General features: G+C 49.0%; 1 protein-coding gene across 3 annotated transcripts in view; it reads left to right on the top strand.

Annotated features, from left to right (window-relative positions):
• The window catches only part of ARID3A (AT-rich interaction domain 3A), a 246,489-nt gene that overhangs the window by 45,987 nt on the left and 179,537 nt on the right, over positions 1-20,965 (top strand). Inside the window, exon 2 of one of the 3 annotated variants that reach the window (XM_078670158.1) lies at positions 9,366-9,523. The exons of 1 other annotated variant lie outside the window; for it this stretch is intronic. The gene's annotated coding sequence lies outside the window, so the exon portion shown is untranslated. Of the gene's footprint in view, positions 1-9,365; positions 9,524-19,723; positions 19,786-20,965 lie in introns of those variants that run through there. One more of the 3 variants, XM_078670155.1, reaches the window with a different exon arrangement.

Below are 20,965 nucleotides of genomic sequence, written 5' to 3'. Positions count from 1 at the left end.
GCAGCAGCATATACTTTTTGGTGACCCCTGAGGCTATGCTGTGGGCTCCTTGTAGTCCAGACCCCGAGCAGTGATTCCACCGAAGATTACTGGCCTACACTCTACGAGTGACCCGTGGGCTGGTATTTAGTGATTCCTCTCGAGGTCCCTTTGCAATCCCTTGTCTGTCGATTTGTGAGTCCCTGAGAAGGGTACTGTAACATTTAATGGGCTTACCTGGTTGCTCCAGACGTGCCCTGACTCTCCATCACTTGGAGAGTTACCAGGACCTTGCTGGTCCACACCGAAGCCTTTTTACTCCGACTGCGTGGGTTGCTGTTGCCAAGGCTTGTTGGTCTCCGATCCGGACACCAACCCCCCAGCACTCGACATCCTTCATGGGACAGCTCGCCTGCGGACTCTGGTCATTGTCGATGTCTCCTGGTCCCCATGGCAGTGGAGTCAAGCTTCACCTCATCGCACCTGAAACACCTGACATTGGTGGGCATTGGTCTACCGTGCCCCTGGTCACCCTGAAGTGACCCAGACTCTGTCCCCTCTGCTTTCAGGTTCTTCACAGCTCCGATCCAGGCTTGGATCGCACCAGACACTTTTCCTTTCCACGGCAGCAGCACTTTGCAGCAGCTCGCCATTGAAAACAGCGACGATTCCCGACACCATTTCACACCTATGCATCCGGCTTCCCTAGGTGAGGTAACACGAGTACTCCAGTGCTCACATGGATGCTGGCCTTAGAACCTTCTAAGTCTAAAAGGGTTTGCTCCAAGTCCTCTCTGAAGTGTCCCTAATCTTTAAAATTCCAACAGTGACTTTCCGATAGGATTGTACTGAGCTCGCGGCTGTGTTCTCACACTGCACGCGTCCCCCGTTGGTCCCCTGTGTCACTACCTTGGGTGGTTCCTTGGGGTTCCAGCGATTCTACATACTCTAGGCACTGTCTAGTCAAGTCGTGGTTCTTATACCACTTTCTTAATATATGGTTTGGTCTCCCCCTGGGGCCCATTGTATATTGTGCTATTTACTTGCGTTCTAGTGTGTTGACATTGTGTATCTTGCTCTCTAATCTCATAAAGAAGTTAGTAGAGAGTGTTCAGTAATAAATACATATATTTTATATATACCTTGTGTGGTTCTCCTTTCATTTGGTAATTCAGGAGGTTATAGACTGGTAAAACAAGCTGCTTTACACTCCTTCAAGACTTAGCCAATAAAGTTTGTCTTAAACCTAATCATCAATAAGGGTTGTTTGGACTGGTGCAAGGTGCCCACTATAACTAGTGGACAACATATACCAGGCCAACTTCTCACAATAATGAAAAGCAATACAGAGGAAATGAGGAGGGAGAAGAGAAAAAAAATACAACAGCTGACAATTGCGTGATGTGTACATATATGTGATACATACACTAGTTGACTTTAAAGTACATGAAATAACAATAGACGTAATCCCAGCTCTCAGTATGTAACAAAGGCATTTGATGCTGAGCCATGGTTAGAAGATAGAACTGGATGAGATAAAACAAGTACCTCTCACAAGTGTCCTGATGTGATGTTGAAGAAGAAGGGGGCAGGAGAGACAGAGAAGAGAGGGCGAGTCATGTGATACTGTGTATGGAAAGTATCGCCAATTTAAATGTGTTAGCAAGAGATGGGATTAGTGACCAAGAGGGGATTGGGGGATTTTCCTTTCAGAGGGTGTGTTGCGGATAAAAAGATCAAGTATACTCCAGATACTCTGGGAGGGTACTGGGCAACCTCTTGCGTGAGATTGGGTTATGTGCTTGCTCCGTAGATAGGTTACCCAGGCCCAGCCGGTATGATAGGAAACATTAATGGTGGATTTCCAGTCAAGCAGTGTAACCTTAATAGTGATGGTGAGCAAAAGATCAAGGAGGGAATGGTCCATGGCAGAAAGCTCAATTGGGGGATCTGCCAGCTGAGGGCCTTGGAGGATTATCGGAAGGGGTAGTGGAATAGATGTTCTAAAACTCTCTTGTAGCTGTGAGAACACATCCTGCCAGTAGAGTTGTAGGTGAGGGCAAGAGAAGTACATATTATGTTTGTCGCCAGGGGACGAGTCACAGGCACAGCAAGTATTAGCATCCTTCAGCTTTAACTGGAACAGTTCTGCCAAGGTACAGTACATGTGCTAAGCTGCAAATCTTGTCTGGGTTAGAGACGGAATCAGTTTGTGTTGAAGTAGTTGCGGACATACTTTGGACCAGGTGTCCGCATCTGGCTGTACAAGGTGTTGTTGGAGAAATAAGAGGACCACTTTTGTACCAGAGGTGGATGGCGTGGACATTTTGAGCAATTTGTATAGTTTTGAGGCAGGATGACTTTGTGAAAGAAACACTTAGAATTTCCATTCTAGTTGAGAACCCAAATTAGAAATCTTTGCCTTAAGCTGGAGAAAGTCATAGAAGTCTAGATTGGAAAGGTTGTATTTATGTTGTAAAGAAGAGAATGGTAGTGGACCAGAATTGTTGTAAAGGTTTAGAAATCTTTGCTATCCCTGTGGCTGCTCACATGGGTTTGATATTGTGAGAGTTAGGAATGAGTAGTTTCTTATTATACCATAAGGATGTCATAGCTGAGTTACAGAAGTTGGTTTTCAGTACAGTATCAGTAGAGAGTATGGCAGACATAGTGTCGCTAAAGACTGTGAGATTGGAAATAAGGGTACTGTGACATTGTCAGTGTGGATGAGTGTGGAAAGGGGTGACTTATAGAGGATTCAACATCGAGGGGTTTAAGTAGAGGATTAGTTTCTAACAACTGAGCGCCCTGGGAGCCAAATAAGCCGTTTGGTAGGTAGCCCAATCCGTAAACTTGAAGCCTCCGGCATTCTTGGGCATCCTCATTTTCTTGAGGCTAATTTGTGTTTGTTTTTTATCCCAGCGGTAGAGTGAGACAGCCTTATTGATATTGCGAAAGAACTCTGGGTAAAGACGGGTGGGTAACATGCTCATTAAGACATTAACCAAAGGTGACACCATCAGCTTGATGGTTTCAAATCTGCCCCATCAAGATATGTTTTTTCGGAGACCATATTAAAAATAGATCTTTAATTTTATTTAGAGTTTTACTTTCATTGATAGAGAAAGATTCACGGGAGAACCACATACCAAGGTATTTCAGAGCAGACTTCCATTAGAAGTTGGATGAGGATGACAGTCGATATTGAGCAGCAGAATTTCGGTTTCATCCCTATTGAGGGAGTATCTCGGGACCTCAGAAAAGGTATCAATGCACGATAGGATTGCGGCAATTGTAAATTCTGGGGATTGAGTGAAAATTAGGATGTTGTCCTCATACGCAGCTGTTTTGAATGAGGTATTATTAAAGGAAATGCCTTTAATATTAGGTGATTCATTTAGCGTCAGCACTAGGGGATCAATAGGTAGTAAGAACAATAATGGGGATTGGGGGCATCCTTGCTGTGTACCCTGGTGTACATTAAAATGTTGAGATGTACTCTGGTGTAGATTAAAAGGTTGAGACAGGGATCCGTTTGCTCCAACCAACTATCCAACCATCCTGCAAGGATTAGAATTAAGAGCATTACCATTTTAGTGAAACCCTTCCCCAATCCCCCAAGAGGATGGCTTTGAGGAGTATTCATCAACAATAACTAGATGATGCCCATTCTCAAAAGGACCAAAGAAATCAATAGCAATTTTCTCCCAAGCATGATGTGGCAATTCTGACATGTTTAAAGGGTGCCTAATGTCTTGAGATGAAAGACAGCTGTATATGTGACAAGTCTTCAATTCTTTTTTAACCCTTTTGTCGATATACGGAAACCAGACTCGATCACGGATAGCTTTCTTAGTGGCAAGTATTCCTCGATGTCCCACATGGGCAAAGTTCATTACTTGCTGTTGGAGACTCTCGGGAATAACAATTTGTGTACCTCGCAGAATGAGGCCTTCTTGAGTCACTAAAAGTTAATCTCTTACGTTTTTGTACTTCAAATACTCACTGTCATTAGTGAAAGGTCTTGAGTGCTGGTTCCATGATTGATGAGCAATAATGTGCTTTAACATGTCACTATCTTGGTGGTGACAATTTGTTCTAAAGACATGGCAGTCGGTGTTCTCGATTTCACATTAAAATTGATGAAAGCCTCCGCTGTCTTAGATGGGGGGGGTACCAGGGCACTGTAATTGCACTCTTCAAAAATATTCGGATCGGATCTTTCTCTGGACGATGAAGAATCATATAGTTGTAAGCTCAAACCCCAACGTTCAATTCTAGGAGGCATTTTGGATTTGGGATTGCTGAATATCATCAACAGTGCTGGATGATCAGTCTCCTCTGTGATGGGAATTCCGTACAAAAACACATGGAAATATTCGCAAGCCCAGACCACTGCCAAACTTTCTTTATCAGGTTCTATTTGTGTAACTGCAACAATTGATGGACGGAATGCTGAATGATTCAAACATTCTCCCCCAGTCAAGAGATCTTGGTTAAATCCATTGTTTTTTTGCCCACTATGCCACCCCAGTTTGGACCCAGCCATATGCAAATCAGTCTTGACCCTGTGCCTCATGGGAACAGTCCAGACCAAACTGCCAAGCCAGGTCCTTCTTGGACCGGAAACAAGCATCCTGGGAACGGTTTCTGGGTATGTCACCCTTCATCAGCCAGGCTAGCTTGAATCCAGTGGCACGGTGAGCAAGGGACCCACTTATGGGCATACCTATCCCACTTAGGGCGAAAAGTGTAACTGTTACTGCAACAAATGATGGACGGAATGCTGAATGATTCAAACATTCTCCCCCAGTCAAGAGATCTGTGTTAAATCCATTGTTCTTTTGTCCACTACGCCACCCCAGTTTGGACCCAGCCATATGCAAATCAGTCTTGATTGGTTTGGCGCCATGCCAAGCGGGTTTCTGTCCCAGGCACTCTACTGAGTCCGTCGTGGTGTCGGTCCTGAACAACCTCAGGGAGGGCTTGGACCAAAACCAACATCAAGCCCTGGTGCTCCTCGATCTCTCCGCCGCTTTTGATACGGTGGATCATTCCATCTTGCTTTCACGTATCAGAGCGGCGGGAATCGGGGGCTCAGCACTAGTTTGGCTCTCATCCTTCCTGCGGTATCGCACCCAGGCGGTTCGGCTGGGGGAGTTCACGGCAGCTCCACTTAGAGTCACTTGTGGTGTCCCCCCAGGGTTCTTCTCTCTCCCCTTTACTGTTCAATCTCTATATCTATCCTCTCATCTTTGCACTTCAGCAGCTGGAGGTCACTGTATATAATTATGCGGATGACCTCCAGCTTGTTTTCAATCTTTCTTCTTCTCCTCATGCTATTTCTAACTTTCAAACTATTATGATCTTTATCAGGGACTGGATGAGCCACAACCATCTGAAGTTGAACCCGGATAAAACCGAACTGGTGCTCACTGGTGGCTCTTCCAGTCCCTGGAATTCCTCTTTCTGGCCTTCCACTCTTGGTTCCCCTCCGGTCCCTTCCTCCACGGTCAAGACTCTTGGTATCAAAATTAACAATCAGCTTACCCTCCACTCACAAATTAGTTCTGTCATTTCTTCCTGCTTTCTGATGCTTCGTACTATTCGCACTGTTTCCCGGTTTTTCTCTCCTCTGGCACTTAAACTCATCATGTCTGCCTTGGTGATCTCCCGGCTAGACTATGCCAATGCCCTTTACAACGGCATCCCGGCATATAGCATACGTAAACTCCAGCTTGTGCAGAACCAGGCAGCTCGGCTAGTGTATGGCCTTCCTCGTTTCCATCATTCTTCACCATTGTTGAAGGCGTTGCATTGGCTGCCTGTTCGACAACGGTCTCTCTTCAAGACTGGTTGCATGGCTTTCCAGGCACGGCAGGGAACGGCCCCTGCCTTTATTTAGTCCCTGCTGAAAGATTATGTCCCCACTAGACAGCTCCGATCATCCTCCCAATCCCTTCTACAGGTTCCTCGCTATAATAGAAAGAAATGGGGAGGTTCCAATTTTTCAGTTCTGGCCCCCATCTTTTGGAATTCCCTCCCTGACCACCTACGAGTGACCAAACAATATTCCCTCTTCCGCAAGGGCCTGAAAACCTTTTTGTTTGCTCAGGCATTCCCGCACTAACTGTCCCTTTTTTCTGTTATCCTTGCCTCCAAAAGCGCCAAGAAACCGATTGGTGTACGTTGCGCTATACAAGTTTTTTAAATTCAAATTCAATTCTTGACCCTGTGGCTCATGGTAACAGTCCAGACAAAACTGCCAAGCCAGGTCTTTTACTGGCGTATGCCGCAATATGTCTCCGGGCACTTGGCTGTCCATTGGGCTGTACACGAATTGCCCCTAACCCGACACGGACAGCGTCCACTACAATCTCTGAAGTTTGGGATCAAAGTAGGCTATTTCACTAGCACTCTCAACAGCTTGCTTGATTTTTTTTATAGCTCTTCTCACATTCTCGTGACCAATGAAAAGACGCATTCTTTTTCGTTATTTCTCATAACAGTGTATGGACTGAAGCAAAGTCTTGTATGTATCTAGAACAGTAAGTGACCATTCCGAGAAAATGATATTAACATAAAAATGTCTTGTGGGGGATTTGCAGTTGTCAATGCTTGTACTGTGGCTGGATCAGATTTCATGCCCCCCAAAGAATGTCAAGCTTTTCTTGTACAGTTCGCATTTGTCAGCATTCAGGGTTAAGCCTGCATCGTTCAGCAAATGACATACTTACATGAGAGGTTTGTCATGCTCTTTCTGTTTAGCTCTGAAAACCAATATGTCATCGCTGTAGTTAAGTGCGTTTACAACAGGCTGTTTGATACGTTGAATGACATCTTCGAAACGGTATGCAGCAGAGGATATACCAAAACTCAATAGCTTGCAACAAAACTAACCAATATGCAGAGAAAATGTTGTAATTTGCTTATATTTTTCTTCATGTTCCAATTGGTGATTTCCGTTATTGAGATTGAGACGAGAGAAGAACTTCGCACTATTCAGTTGAGTTTCAGCAGTGTTGCGGACTGGGATGTCTCTCATTTATTTGCCTTGATGGCCTGACGCATGTCAACGCATATGCATACAGTTTCTGCACTTGCTCTTTTAGGCACTATTATAGTGGGAGAAACCCATGGTGTTGGACCAGTGACGTACTCTATGATGTCATGTTTAAACAATAAATTAAGTTCCTTTTGAACAGCTTCATGCAAGTGAAACACAACTCGTCTGTCTCTTTGAGCAGCAAAACAAATGTCCTCATTTATGTGTAACTTTACTTTCATTGTTTCGAGTTTTCCTAACCCATGAAATTATGAAGGAAATTGACTTACAATTTCATGCTGAGCATTCATCTTGTAGGTCACTGATTTCAGTCTCATATCAGCAGCAGTGTTGAAACTCAGCAAACAGGCGCATGAATAGGCGCTTGTACACAAATGTTCTTATTTCATCATGGCTACAAACAAACCTTTGCTTTTTAAGGGCGTTGAGGCAGCCTATGTGCATACTTTAGTCTTTGACTTTTTAAGTTGTGGTAGCAGAGATAATTCTTGATGCTTCTCTTCAGGCATGATATTTATCATTGCACCACTGTCAGGTATGAATTGTAGGGAATGCTTGTTTATCTTTAGAGTGTTATTGTCAATCGTACTGGAAACTGATACTGAGGAACTCTGTGTCGATGATTGAGACTATGATTGACTTAGTTTGGTGTCAATTTGCCTCAGTTGATGTGACCGCTTAGCCTTGTGGGAGAGCTTTGAACGTCGCTGAGGTTGCATTAGGTGGGATACTTTGTCGTCATGCTATAATGCACTTACTTTTCTCTAAACCTTGCTAGTCATCACAAAATGGTTTGCTTTACCACAGTCAATGCATTTCTGTCCAATGGTGGGACATTTACCTTTGTGTGGAAACGGCAGGCCACATCTGTAAGACGTTTTCTTTTTCTGTGGAGACATCGCCTTGTGTCCCTCTGCCTTGTACTCTGGCTTACTTTTCATGCTCATGACTGATGCACTTTGGGCACCTCTGGCCTCCATGCCAGTCGCTTGACGATCAACAAGCTCTTCAGTGTGGGTATCCTTGAAGACTTGTTCTAAGCTCAGTGTTTCTTTCAGGATTCGTCGTTGAAGGGAATCTGACAGACATCTATTGATTACTCTGAGGCAGATAGTTTCCTCATCATTAAGTTCCTTGTTTTTACAGGATTTTACCAGTACATCCAGTCTCTCAACATACTCCTTGATGGTTTCACCTGTCTCTGGAGTTCTTGACTGAATATGTAATGTTCTTAATCAACATTTGGTACCGGATTAAATTTGATATTCAAGGCTGTTTTGATCACACGTTACTTCACCTCCTTGTGGTATCTTTTTCATGGCTTCTTACACTCCTTCACCAGTCATGTTTCTCAGATACTTTATCATCTTTTTTATCTATGAAATCTTTAAAACTCTCTATCCATGCAGCCCATCTTTTGCCAATATTGTATTTTTTGGCAGTATCAAATGCAGTTGGCGATTTCAAGAATGCAGCTGCTGCATATACATTGGTGAATAGTAGTGGTCTCTGAGGTGCTTCTTGTGGTACTTGATCAGACAGTGCTTCTCTTGCGCCTTGTGATGTGCAGATTTTGTGGTCATCCTTAGTGGATTTTGGATCTCACACTGGCTCTCCATCAGAGCTCTTTCCTGGATGACAATCTAGGAAGTTGTTCTGAGCCCCTACACCGCAGCTTTGGTGGGGGGCCACTTCGTTCGTGGACAGCTCCGCTAGCACAACCCCTGACCTTTCTTCTGAGGCCTCTCAGCAGCAAGTTCTGGAACGATGGTTCATTAATGTTTTGGTAGGTAGATAAATCTTTGTACACTACAAGCCCATGAAAGCAAATAACATTGGTTGGTTTTGTGTTTAAATATTTCTCCACAAAATCCTTGCTCTCTCTGCTTTGTAGCACATGAATTTCAATTTGATTTGTACTGAAATATTGCTGTGTGCTTCTTTTGTAACCTGGTTGCATTCGCCTTTAGCTTTCTTACTCCGTATAACATTAATTTGTGTAATGGCGCAGTACATTTTATTTGTGACCTTTTCAATCAGTATCTGCCCACCTACACATAGACTTTCAATGTTGCTTTCTTCATCTTTAAGCGTTTTGTACAGGCTGCCATTGCACTGAGACTCCACCAGTGCCAGCATTGATTTTGCACTTTGGCACACGTAACACATATGAGCCGTTTGCTGGACCTCGGCAAACTGCCTTGAAGAACGTTTTCAGTTTATGGGCTTCGTAATCACTATCTCGTCGTCAGTTGTAGCATTCTGTCAGCCCAGGTAACTAACAAACAGCATTTGTAAAGCGCAATATTTTTACCCCTAGGGGTATCTGGGCGATGTGTCTCCATTGAAGAGCCAGGTCTTGAGTCTGCCAGCGAGAAGGCTGTACGGAGCTGAAGGGGGAAGGTCGTTCCAGATCACGGCAGCGATGTAGAAGAAGGAGCGGCCACCACTGCAACGAATGCTGGGGGCGGTGCGAGGGTGAGTGAAGAGGACGGCAAATGTCTAGTAGGTAGTTGGAAGTTCAGTCGATGGTTGAGGTAGGCAGGTCCTAGGTCATGAAGGGCTTTGTAGGCGCTCGTGAGGATCTTGCACTGGCATCTTTTCTGGTTGGGTAGCCAGTGGAGATCTCTCAGGTGAGGGGCGATATGGGTTCATTTGGTGAGGTCCAGAATGAGCCTGGCTACAACGTTCTGTATGATCTGGAGCCTTCTGGGGAGCTGGGTGGAGATGCTGGGGTAGAGGGCATGGCCGTAGTCAAGGTGGCTGGTGACGAGGGCCTGAGTGACAATCTCTCTGGTGTTGGTTGGGATCCATTTGAAGATTCTGTGGAGCATTCAAAAGCAGGAGACGGCGTTAACTTGCCATTTCATGGTCAGTTGGCTGTCGAGGTTGCGTGTGATCGGTCGGTGAGGGTCCACGTTCTGAAGGCCTTTTCGCTGTGGTCCCATGCAGAGGTGTTCTTCCCGAAGATCAGCACTTAAGTTTTGTCGGAGTTGAGTTTGAGGCAATTGTCTCTCATCCATTTGGCTATGCTGGTCATAGCGTTGCAGAAGTTGAAATTAGGGTTGGTGGGGGTCCTCTGTGAACGAGAGGATCAGTTGAGTGTCATCTGCATAGGAGAGTATGTTGAGTTCATTTGATTTGACGACGTCTGCTGGAGGGGGTGGGGTGTCATGTAGATGTTGAACAGGGTGGGGCTCAGGGATGATCCTTGTGGTACACCACATATGATATCTTTGGGTGTGGAAGTGAAGGGAGACAGTCAAATGCTCTGTGTGCATCCTGTAAGGAAGGAGGCGATCCACTTGAGGGCGTATTGCTGTATGCATATATTGTAGAGTATGTTATGGGAGACTGTGGCTAATGCCGCAGAGAGGTCGAAGGGGATCAGGTCACAGTCTCTCCATGGTCGACAAGTGTTCTGATGTAGTCTGTGGTGGCAATCAGTACAGTCTCAGTGCTGTGGTTGGCATGAAATCCTGATTGAGAGGTGTCCAGTTGGGGATTTTGTTCTAGGAATTTGGTGAGCTGATGGTTGATGACTTTCTATTGAACTTTGGCAGGGTAGGGGAGCAGGGAGATTGGACGATAATTTTCTAGGTAAGCTGAGGCATTTCTCGCCAATAACCATGCCACACACGAAGAGTTCGTTTACACGTCTTTATTCTGCTGCGTGTAAGCCTACCTTCAACTCAATTCTCCATTGCTTGTGGAGAAGCGTGGCTCAATTGTTAGAGCGGCAGACCCTGATGCAGAGGTCTGGCCCGGGACCAGGGTTCAATTTCCGCCTCGGTGGCTCTTGGACACAATTTCCCCGGACCTGATAATTCTCGCCTCGGTGCCTAGTCTAATCATGGGTCCCACTCTATGACTCTGGGCAATAGCTTGCTTAATCTCCACAACGGCCCCAGCAGCGCTTGGATGCCTGGCTTCACCTTGGGGTGCCCAGGAGTGGACATTTCACAGGAAAGCCAGGAAGGGTTCCACCGCGGTATGAATACAGCGCTACGAGACCTCAGGGTAGAAGGCGCTATATAAATACAAACACATTTACACATTTACATTTACACATTGCTTGCATCACAGGCCTATGGTGTACAGTGGGAACCAAAAGAGCCCCAGCATTCTTTTATTTACAAGACAAAAAGCACATGGGAAAGGAAGGCCTCAAAAAAAATTAAAGGTTAGGACTCCACCTGCCTGCGTTCTGTGTCGAACAATAATGTGAGCGTACTGAAATTAGCAAACATAAGGAGATGATGGACAAAGCGCAGATGTGGATACCTTGGTCACTTTGCCACTGGATTCAAGCTAGCCTGGCTGATGAGGGGTGATATCCCACAACCGGTTCCAGGACGCTTCTTTCTGGTCCATGGCAGACCTGGCCTGGCAGTTCGGGCTGGACTGTTCCCATGAGGCACAGGGTCAAGACTGATTTGCATGTGGCTGGGTCTGAACTGGGGTGGCGAAGTGAGCTAAAGAACGACGATGGATTAACCCAGATCTATGACTGGGGGTGAGTGCCTGGAAAGTTTCCGTGCTCCGTCCGTCATCTCCTTGTGTTTGCTTTGTGCTGAAATTAATACCAGAATAACACCTATGTTCATCAATCATCATATATAAAACAGGACTGAATGATAACATACGGTGTGATACCATAGGAGATGTCCTTTTTAGGTTGAGCTAGGTCGAGCCTAGTGCAGCCCGCATGCGTTGCTCTGGGAAAACAACCTTTTGGAATCGCTCTGCAGTTTTCACACACTCGTGCGTGTGAAAAGGCAGACAGCTTACGGTTACGAGCAGCGGCGTGTATTGTGCCATCTGTTGTGTCAGATTTCACACGAGCGCGTGTGCACCACTCGCGGGATGCTGCTGCTTTCATTTTTGCCGCCACACGCCCCGGTTGTTCCTAGTTTGCCAATCACCGGTGATCTTACTGTGTCGCTTAGACTACTGATTTTAAATCCGTATTCATATTTCGGAGGTCAAATGGACACTTTGCGTTGCACTCCACCATGATAATTTTCGAAAGAGCACGAGTTTACGTCAGTAGTTAGTCCAGTGCCTTGTGGTCGGGCAGCCGAGTCTTAGGACCAGGATGATGCAAGTAGCTCGGGCTGCTTTTGTTCGTGACTTGGGCCTGGGTGGGAGGGTTTCTAGGGTGTATGAATTATCCTGGGAAGTACTTCTTAAGTGCTTTGTGGTCTTGGGGGATGTAGCAAGTAGGGTGCATGAGCGCATTATTATGACTTACTCCGGAAATGGGAAATTGATCCCATTTTATAATATCCGTCTTGTTCTACCGGGTCACAGACCATTAAGCCTGTTGATTTGTGTGTGGGAGATGCATGGCCTCGGCATTTAATCTTGATGGATCGCCTGTTTGCCATCCGGCACCGGCTCTGTGCGCTTGGATTGTCTGCCAGCGAAAATAAGCCACTTCACCCTTCGCAGCCTGATTGAGTTCACGACCTTAGAGCCGTTGTCATCAGCGAAGATGTTATACAGCTGGCAAAATGGTGACTGTTTTTGTCCTGCAGGCCTTAAGTTCAAGGGGGTTCAGGCCCCACATCTCTGCTCAGTGTAACCTGTGTGCTGTCGAGCTGTTAATGACTGCTGCACAGCTAAACACTTATGTGGTCTGTCGGCATAAAAGCCAGACGCTGGTGCCGGAAACCAGGGTTCGAGCCTCAAGGTCGCGTCCACATCCTGTGATTCTGGGCAAATCACTTTATCTCCCCGTGCCTGAATGTGTAATGTAAATGCGGTGCTCATGTAAAGCACTCCAATACCTTCGGGTCGAGTTCGCGCTACATAAAATATGCAACCAAAAAAAAGGCGAATGTCGGACTTGGCCCTTCTGGCAGGTTCACCCCTAAACTTTTTGCTTATGAATGTGAATTGGTGGTAGTGATTTTTGGTTTCTGCGCACTTTACCACTGTGTCCCAGGGTAAAGTGCGTGCGTGTAGTGAGGATGGCCTGCCCTCCCATAGGAATTCATGGGGAGTGTGTGTCCATGTTAGTTCCTGATGCGTGGGGAGTGCAAGCTCGAGTTTGGTATGTGCAGACTCGTGTGATTAAATGCTGCGCGATGATGTGTGCGGCGTGAATGTGTCTAGTGTGGAAGGGCCACTTCTAGAAGTTGGTGTACCTGTGCAGTGAAGGTGCTTGCTTTGAATTGGCTGGAGCTGGCTGGTGTGCCAGGCTCCAGGAGTCAGGATGGGTCTGCCCCAGTGGTGAATGGGAGATCTGCATGTTGATGGCTGGGGAGGTGTGCACCTGGGACCAGAATAGGGCTGGGCTTTCCCCCACACAATGCTGGCTTCGCCCCCTGTGGTGTGACTGATGACCCTACCCATCCTGTGAATAGGCAGAGGGGCTGAGCAAACAAAGTGCTCAGGAACCAGTTGTATCTGGTTCGCCCCTTGCCTGCACCTTTAGACAAAGGAATGGTGTGTATAAAAGAGGCTGTGACCTCTTGTAAGATGTTCTCTGTTCCTGACTGGAGGGGGGCCTGCTGCTGCTGCTGGGCGCCAGGAGGACCGCCACTAGGACTGCCTTCCTGCCTGGAGGGCCCAGTGAGCTGGCCCCTGGGCCCAGCCTTGCACCCCCCCCACCACCACCACCTCCTGAAGGACCATTTCTGGACTTTGCCCTGTGGTGCCCCTGGATTTCTCCTCACAGCGCCAGGGAAGTGCTGTTTCCTTGCGTTCCTAGGGCAGCCCAGGGCGGCGATCGCCCTCCTCAGGGATTTCCCGGCGTGGGGATCCCCTGGCTACCAACATCGGCGCAGGTGCCCACCCTGCATTTTGCCGCAGCGTGTTCCTGAAACTTGGCACAGGTGCCATCCCGTTTATTTGCCGTGGTTGCCGCATTATTCATATCCCTAGCGGGTGCCCACCCCGCCAGGGACCGTGCTGACTTTGTTGTGCCCTACTGCAGTGGTTCCCAAACTTTTGACTCCTGAGGACCCCTATTGAGTGACTATTGGAAGCCAAGGACCCCCAAACAATTTGTGCGATTTAAATTTCAAACAATAAAACAGTAGTTTGAAAAAAGTAAACACACACTTGTGGACACCAAACAAATACTGGAATCACTAAGGATCTTAATATTTTATATAGAAATCTTTTAATGGGATGGTTAGTGCTGCATCTCGGCAACTAACTTTTTAATATTTGGTTCTATTTCTCAGTTTGAGGCTCCTGCCAGGGCCAGACTGGAAACCCAAAGACGCCCTGGCAAATGTTGTCAGACCAGTCACAGTACTTAGTGCAGTGAGTGAGCCTGGCCACTGCAAAGCAAACTTTGGGGGCTCTCCCACCAAGGAAATTTGGGAAAAAATGGTGCATTCTGCAACACATTTGCCATTATATATTGAATTGAATTTGCTTTTAAAGCATAGTAAATGATACCCTTACTATGCACCAATACAACAATATTTTTGGGGCTCTTTTGTGAATCCCTTACTATCACTCTCTAACAGGGCCTCTCTTCTCTCAATAGCCCTCTGTCACATGTATTTCATTTATTTTACAGCATCTCTCATACAAGTGTAGGGTGTCAGAGCACTTTACATCACACACATAAAGAAACAATGAATCGTACATGTGTAACCAGTGTATAGAAAATGTTATGTTATATAAGGCAAAGGGGACTTCAAGGTGTATAATTCACATGTCATCTATACTGGTGAGCATTTTTTCAAGAGTGGTTGGTCTGGAGAAGCACAAAATCTTGACACAGAATGTAACAAAGGGGTTAGCTTTGACTTTAATTATAACAGTTTAATTCTACCCAAACAAACCTTTTTGGCAAAATGAGTAACTTGTACCATGCAGTTTGCATGCCGCTGCTTGCGGACCCCCTGGGAATGTGTCACGGAACCCTAGAGGTCCGCGGACCACAGTTTGGGAAACACTGCCCTACTGGGAGCCTACCCCGGATTGCCGCCGCGAGTTGTTCTCACCCCCCCCCCGGGCCGCCGCGCTGCCTGGGACGAGCCGGAAATACTTCTGTCGAATACCGGAAGCTGACGGGAGCCCACCCCGCGCTCCGGTGAGGGAAAGCGAGAGGGGAAGCCGGCGTCTTCAAACCCCCCCCCCCCCCTCCAGGGCTTCCAAGAGCGAGGGAGAGCCCCGGAGAGCGAAGGAGGATTGTCAAGGGAGAGCCCCGAGGAGCGGGAGCTCTCGTGCCGCCGCCACCCGCAAGAGCCCGGGAGAGGAAGCCCGAGAAGTCCTACCGCTGGTGAGTGGGCCCGGGGGTCCGTTCTTAAAGAGGAGGGTGTCGGGGCACATTGCCGGTGCCCGCCCCTCCTCTTCAGCGTGAGGGCCTTGGTGCTTCGAGCCGCAGAGGCTCTTGGGGTCCTATTTTTACTTCGTGCCCTGAGAGGCTCCAACGTCTTTGGGGGCATTTTCCTTTGTTGGTAGAGCGGCCCCGGAAGGCAGCGGGCCGCTCCCACCTTGCCCCGCATTTATCCTCGAGCCCACGAGGGGCTCAAGAGGCATTGTGCATTTCGGGCCTGAAGGGCTCCGGGGGCATTCATTCTTAGAGCCTGCGAGGCTCTTGGGTGCATTCTGGGTGGTGGAGCAGCCCCGGCAGGCAGCGGGCCGCTCCCCCCACACTGGGCATTCTTTCTTCCGAGCCCCGAGGCTCCCCGCCCGCATTGTTGTTTGAGCCCACGAGGCTCCATCGGGGGCATTTTATCTACAGAGCCTGCCAGGCTCCCTGCTACAGCTGCCCAGCACTTAGTGGGCAGCTGCTCCGTTTAGGCCCCCCAGACATTTTGGGACACAGGGCGTTTCAGCCCCAGAGAGGCCAGTTGGCCTGGGGACAGCTATATGTTTTGGCTTATGTGATTACTGCGCAATTCTGCTTTCCCTACACCTCTGAATGTGTTGTGATGCATCATGTGTAATGTTTTCATGCCTATACCCCTAAATGTAGAGTGATACTTAGGTGGTTCTTCTTCCTAGTACAGGTGTTGCTAGTGAGGTCCTGGTTCCCTGCGTGATGTTTTCCTAAGGTGGTTAGGGTTGCGTAGGTGTTACTTACCAATTACCAGTGGTTACTGGTTGTATGCTACATTGGTTATTTGGTTCTACAATTGTTCTATGTGCTAAGGGTTATCCCTACAAAGTGCTAATTCTACCAAGTGCTAGTTCTAAAAGTGTTTATTCCTGACAGTGGTGCCCGTGGCCCTGTCCCATGTACCTAATCCCTGTAAATTCGGCCCGTGCCTGTTGGCATATTATAAAGTGTGTATTTATTATCTAATGTGTTTTGTAGAATACAAAGGCTATTTTTACATATAACCTTGTGTGGAGTTTCCTTTGTGGTGGGCCTTGGGTGTTGTTGCTGGGTGCGTGCGCAAACACTTAACGTACATAGCCTCCGGGATAAGCCTTACTGCTCGCCCCACGTTGCCTAGAGGGTGAGCAGGGGTTATCTTTGGCGTGTAACTCCATTGCCCAGACGTAGGAATGGTGGTTTCTGCCTGGCTTTGGCGCAAGCCTCAGCCAACTGGAAATCCAATTTCTAACAGCGAAGACCTATTGGCTATGCCAATGCTTGTTTTTTGTTATAAACTGTTTTGATTTGCTGCTGTGATTTTGCTGTAAAAGAAAGAGAAACCTAATCTGAGCCTCCAGGCCTGACACCCCAGAAGCAGAATCCTGCTTTCCATGCGGACATTGAATGCATGGCTCTCTCTGGGTGCTCCATTCGTCTGCTCTGCAGTGACGCTCCCTGAGTGTGCACTTTGTAGACACTCTCCAGTCGTTTAGGGTTTGCATATTGCAGACTGTGCTTTGTAGATAGCTCGGCTCAGAGGCCCTGTGGCTCCGAGCGTCCTCACAGATAGGAGATCACTGATCCTGCTCGAAGTCCATTCTGAGAAATGCCCCTGACCCTCCCTGTGACCTCAAGGGTTCTGATGCTCCCTGACTCTTTGGTCTTACTTTACAAATACTTTTTGACTCCTTCCAGGTCTCACTTTCCAGACGGTCAGAGACTCTCCCGTTGTTTGCAGACGGTCCCTGCTGGCCCTTGTGTTATATACTGATGCTTGCAGCTAGCCTTGTGTGTGCACTTTGCAGACGGTCCCTGCTCGCACTTGTGTTATTTACTGGTGCTTGCAGCTAGCCCTGTGTGTGCATTTTGCAGACGGTCCCTGCTCGCCCTTGTGTTATTTACTGGTGCTTGCAGCTAGTCCTGTGTGTGCACTTTGAAGACGGTCCCTGCTCGCTCTTGTGTTATTTACTGGTGCTTGCAGCTAGCCCTGTGTGTGCACTTTGCAGACAGTCCCTGCTCGCCTGTGTGTTATTTACTGGTGCTTGCAGCTAGCCCTGTGTTTGCACTTTGCAGACGGTCCCTGCTCGCCCTTGTGTTATTTACTGGTGCTTGCAGCTAGCCCTGTGTGTGCACTTTGCAGACGGTCCCTGCTCGCCTTTGTGTTATATAATGGTGCTTGCAGCTAGCCCTGTGTGTGCACTTTGCAGACGGTCCCTGCTTGCCCTTGTGTTATATACTGGTGCTTGCAGCTAGCCCTGTGTGTGCATTTTGCAGACGGTCCCTGCTCGCCCTTGTGTTATTTACTGGTGCTTGCAGCTAGCCCTGTGTGTGCACTTTGCAGATGGTCCCTGCTCGCCCTTGTGTTATTTACTGGTGCTTGCAGCTAGCCCTGTGTTTGCACTTTGCAGACAGTCCCTGCTCGCCTGTGTGTTATTTACTTGTGCTTGCAGCTAGCCCTGTGTGTGCACTTTGCAGACGGTCCCTGCTCGCCCTTGTGTTATATACTGGTGCTTGCAGCTAGCCCTGTGTGCGCACTTTGCAGACGGTCCCTGCTCGCCCTTGTGTTATATACTGGTGCTTGCAGCTAGCCTTGTGTGTGCACTTTGCAGACGGTCCCTGCGCGCCCTTGTGTTATTTACTGGTGCTTGCAGCTAGCCCTGTGTGTGCACTTTGCAGACGGTCCCTACTGGTGCTTGCAGCTAGCCCTGTGTGTGCACTTTGCAGACGGTCCCTGCGCGCCCTTGTGTTATTTACTGGTGCTTGCAGCTAGCCGTGTGTGTGCACTTTGCAGACGGTCCCTGCTCGCCCTTGTGTTATTTACTGGTGCTTGCAGCTAGCCGTGTGTGTGCACTTTGCAGATGGTCCCTGCTCTCCCTTGTGTTATAAACTGATGCTTGCAGCTAGCCCTGTGTGCGCACTTTGCAGACGGTCCCTGCTCGCCCTTGTGTTATATACTGGTGCTTGCAGCTAGCCCTGTGTGCGCACTTTGCAGACGGTCCCTGCTCGCCCTTGTGTTATATACTGGTGCTTGCAGCTAGCCCTGTGTGCGCACTTTGCAGACGGCCCCTGCTCGCCCTTGTGTTATTTACTGGTGCTTGCAGCTAGCCCTGTATGTGAAATTTGCAGACGGTCCCTGCTCGCCCTTGTGTTATTTACTGGTGCTTGCAGCTAACCCTGTGTGTGCACTTTGCAGACGGTCCCTGCGCGCCCTTGTGTTATTTACTGGTGCTTGCAGCTAGCCCTGTGTGCGCACTTTGGAGACGGTCCCTGCTCGCCTGTGTGTTATTTACTGGTGCTTGCAGCTAACCCTGTGTGTGCACTTTGCAGACAGTCCCTGCGCGCCTGTGTGTTATTTACTGGTGCTTGCAGCTAGCCCTGTGTTTGCACTTTGCAGACGGTCCCTGCTCGCCTGTGTGTTATTTACTGGTGCTTGCAGCTAGCCCTGTGTTTGCACTTTGCAGACGGTCCCTGCTCGCTCTTGTGTTATTTACTGGTGCTTGCAACTAGCCCTGTGTGTGAAATTTGCAGACGGTCCCTGCTCGCCCTTGTGTTATTTACTGGTGCTTGCAGCTAGCCCTGTGTGTGCACTTTGCAGACGGTCCCTGGTCGCCCTTGTGTTATTTACTGGTGCTTGCAGCTAGCCCTGTGTGTGCACTTTGCAGACGGTCCCTGGTCGCCCTTGTGTTATTTACTGGTACTTGCAGTTAGCCCTGTGTGTGCACTTTGCAGACGGTCCCTGCTCGCCCTTGTGTTATTTACTGGTGCTTGCAGCTAGCCCTTGAAATTTGCAGACGGTCCCTGCTCGCCCTTGTGTTATTTACTGGTGCTTGCAGCTAGCCCTGTGTGTGCACTTTGCAGACGGTCCCTGGTCGCCCTTGTGTTATTTACTGGTACTTGCAGTTAGCCCTGTGTGTGCACTTTGCAGACGGTCCCTGCTCGCCCTTGTGTTATTTACTGGTGCTTGCAGCTAGCCCTTGAAATTTGCAGACGGTCCCTGCTCGCCCTTGTGTTATTTACTGGTGCTTGCAGCTAGCCCTGTGTGTGCACTTTGCAGACGGTCCCTGCTCGCCCTTGTGTTATTTACTGGTGCTTGCAGCTAGCCCTGTGTGTGCACTTTGCAGACGGTCCCTGCTGGCCTGTGTGTTATATGCTGATGCTTGCAGCTAGCCCTATGTGTGCACTTTGCAGACGGTCCCTGCTTTGTTTTTTGGGTGTGCACTTTGCAGCCAGCCCCTGACTCTCGCGAGAGCTGCACTTTGTAGACGCTCCCCGCTCTCCTGTAGCAGTTTCTCTGATTCACGAGTCTGGAATGTACATCGGATTGGCTCCTGGTCGACCAATGACGGGTCGGCCCTTGGCCACGCCCCGGGAGGGGGCAGGGCATTAAAACAAACACTATTACAATAAAAGCAGATTAAAGATCAGGCGGAGGAGCGGCGGCCAGAGGGTAAGGGGGGGCAGGAGCAGAGCGGGGGGCAGGAGGGGGCTGGGGGCAGAGCGAGGGTTTAGGGGCAAGAGGATCTGGGGGGCAGAGCGGGGTTTTAGGGGCAGGAGGGGGCTGGGGGCAGGAGGGGGGAGATCGGACGTCCGGGGCAGGAGTGGGGCTGGTGGGGAGAGCATAGGTTTAGGGGCAGGAGAAGGCTGGTGGGGAAAGCTTAGGTTTAGGGGCAGGAGAAGGCTGGTGGGGAAAGCTTAGGTTTAGTGGCAGGAGAAGGCTGGTGGGGAGAGCATAGGTTTAGGGGCAGGAGAAGGCTGGTGGGGAGAGCATAGGTTTAGGGGCAGGAGGTCAGAGGGGCTGGTGGGGAGAGCATAGGTTTAGGGGCAGGAGAAGGCTTGTGGGGAGAGCATAGGTTTAGGGGCAGGAGGTCAGAGGGGCTGGTGGGGAGAGCATAGGTTTAGGGGCAGGAGGTCAGAGGGGCTGGTGGGGAGAGCATAGGTTTAGGGGCAGGAGGTTAGAGGGGCTGGTGGGGAGAGCATAGGTTTAGGGGCAGGAGAAGGCTGGTGGGAAGAGCATAGGTTCAGGGGTTGGTGGGGAAAGCATAGGTTTAGGGGCAGGAGAAGGCTGGTGGGGAGAGCATAGGTTTAGGGGCAGGAGGTCAGAGGGGCTGGTGGGGAGAGCATAGGTTTAGGGGCAGGAGGTCAGGGGGCTGGTGGGGAGAGCATAGGTTTAGGGGCAGGAGGTCAGAGGGGCTGGTGGGGAGAGCATAGGTTTAGGGGCAGGAGCAGGCTGGTGGGGAGAGCATAGGTTTAGGGGCAGGAGGTCAGATGGGCTGGTGGGGAGAGCATAGGTTTAGGGGCAGGAGCAGGCTGGTGGGGAGAGCATAGTTTTAGGGGCAGGAGGTCAGATGGGCTGGTGGGGAGAGCATAGGTTTAGGGGCAGGAGCAGGCTGGTGGGGAGAGCATAGGTTTAGGGGCAGGAGCAGGCTGGTGGGGAGAGCATAGGTTTAGGGGCAGGAGCAGGGTGGTGGGGAGAGCATAGGTTTAGGGGCAGGAGCAGGCTGGTGGGGAGAGCATAGGTTTAGGGGCAGGAGGTCAGATGGGCTGGTGGGGAGAGCATAGGTTTAGGGGCAGGAGAAGGCTGGTGGGGAAAGCTTAGGTTTAGGGGCAGGAGAAGGCTGGTGGGGAGA

The sequence above is a fragment of the Lissotriton helveticus genome, chromosome 12, assembly GCF_964261635.1.
Source record: "Lissotriton helveticus chromosome 12, aLisHel1.1, whole genome shotgun sequence".
Classification (NCBI taxonomy): Eukaryota; Metazoa; Chordata; class Amphibia; order Caudata; family Salamandridae; genus Lissotriton; species Lissotriton helveticus.
This window is presented reverse-complemented; position numbering and strand designations above follow the sequence as displayed.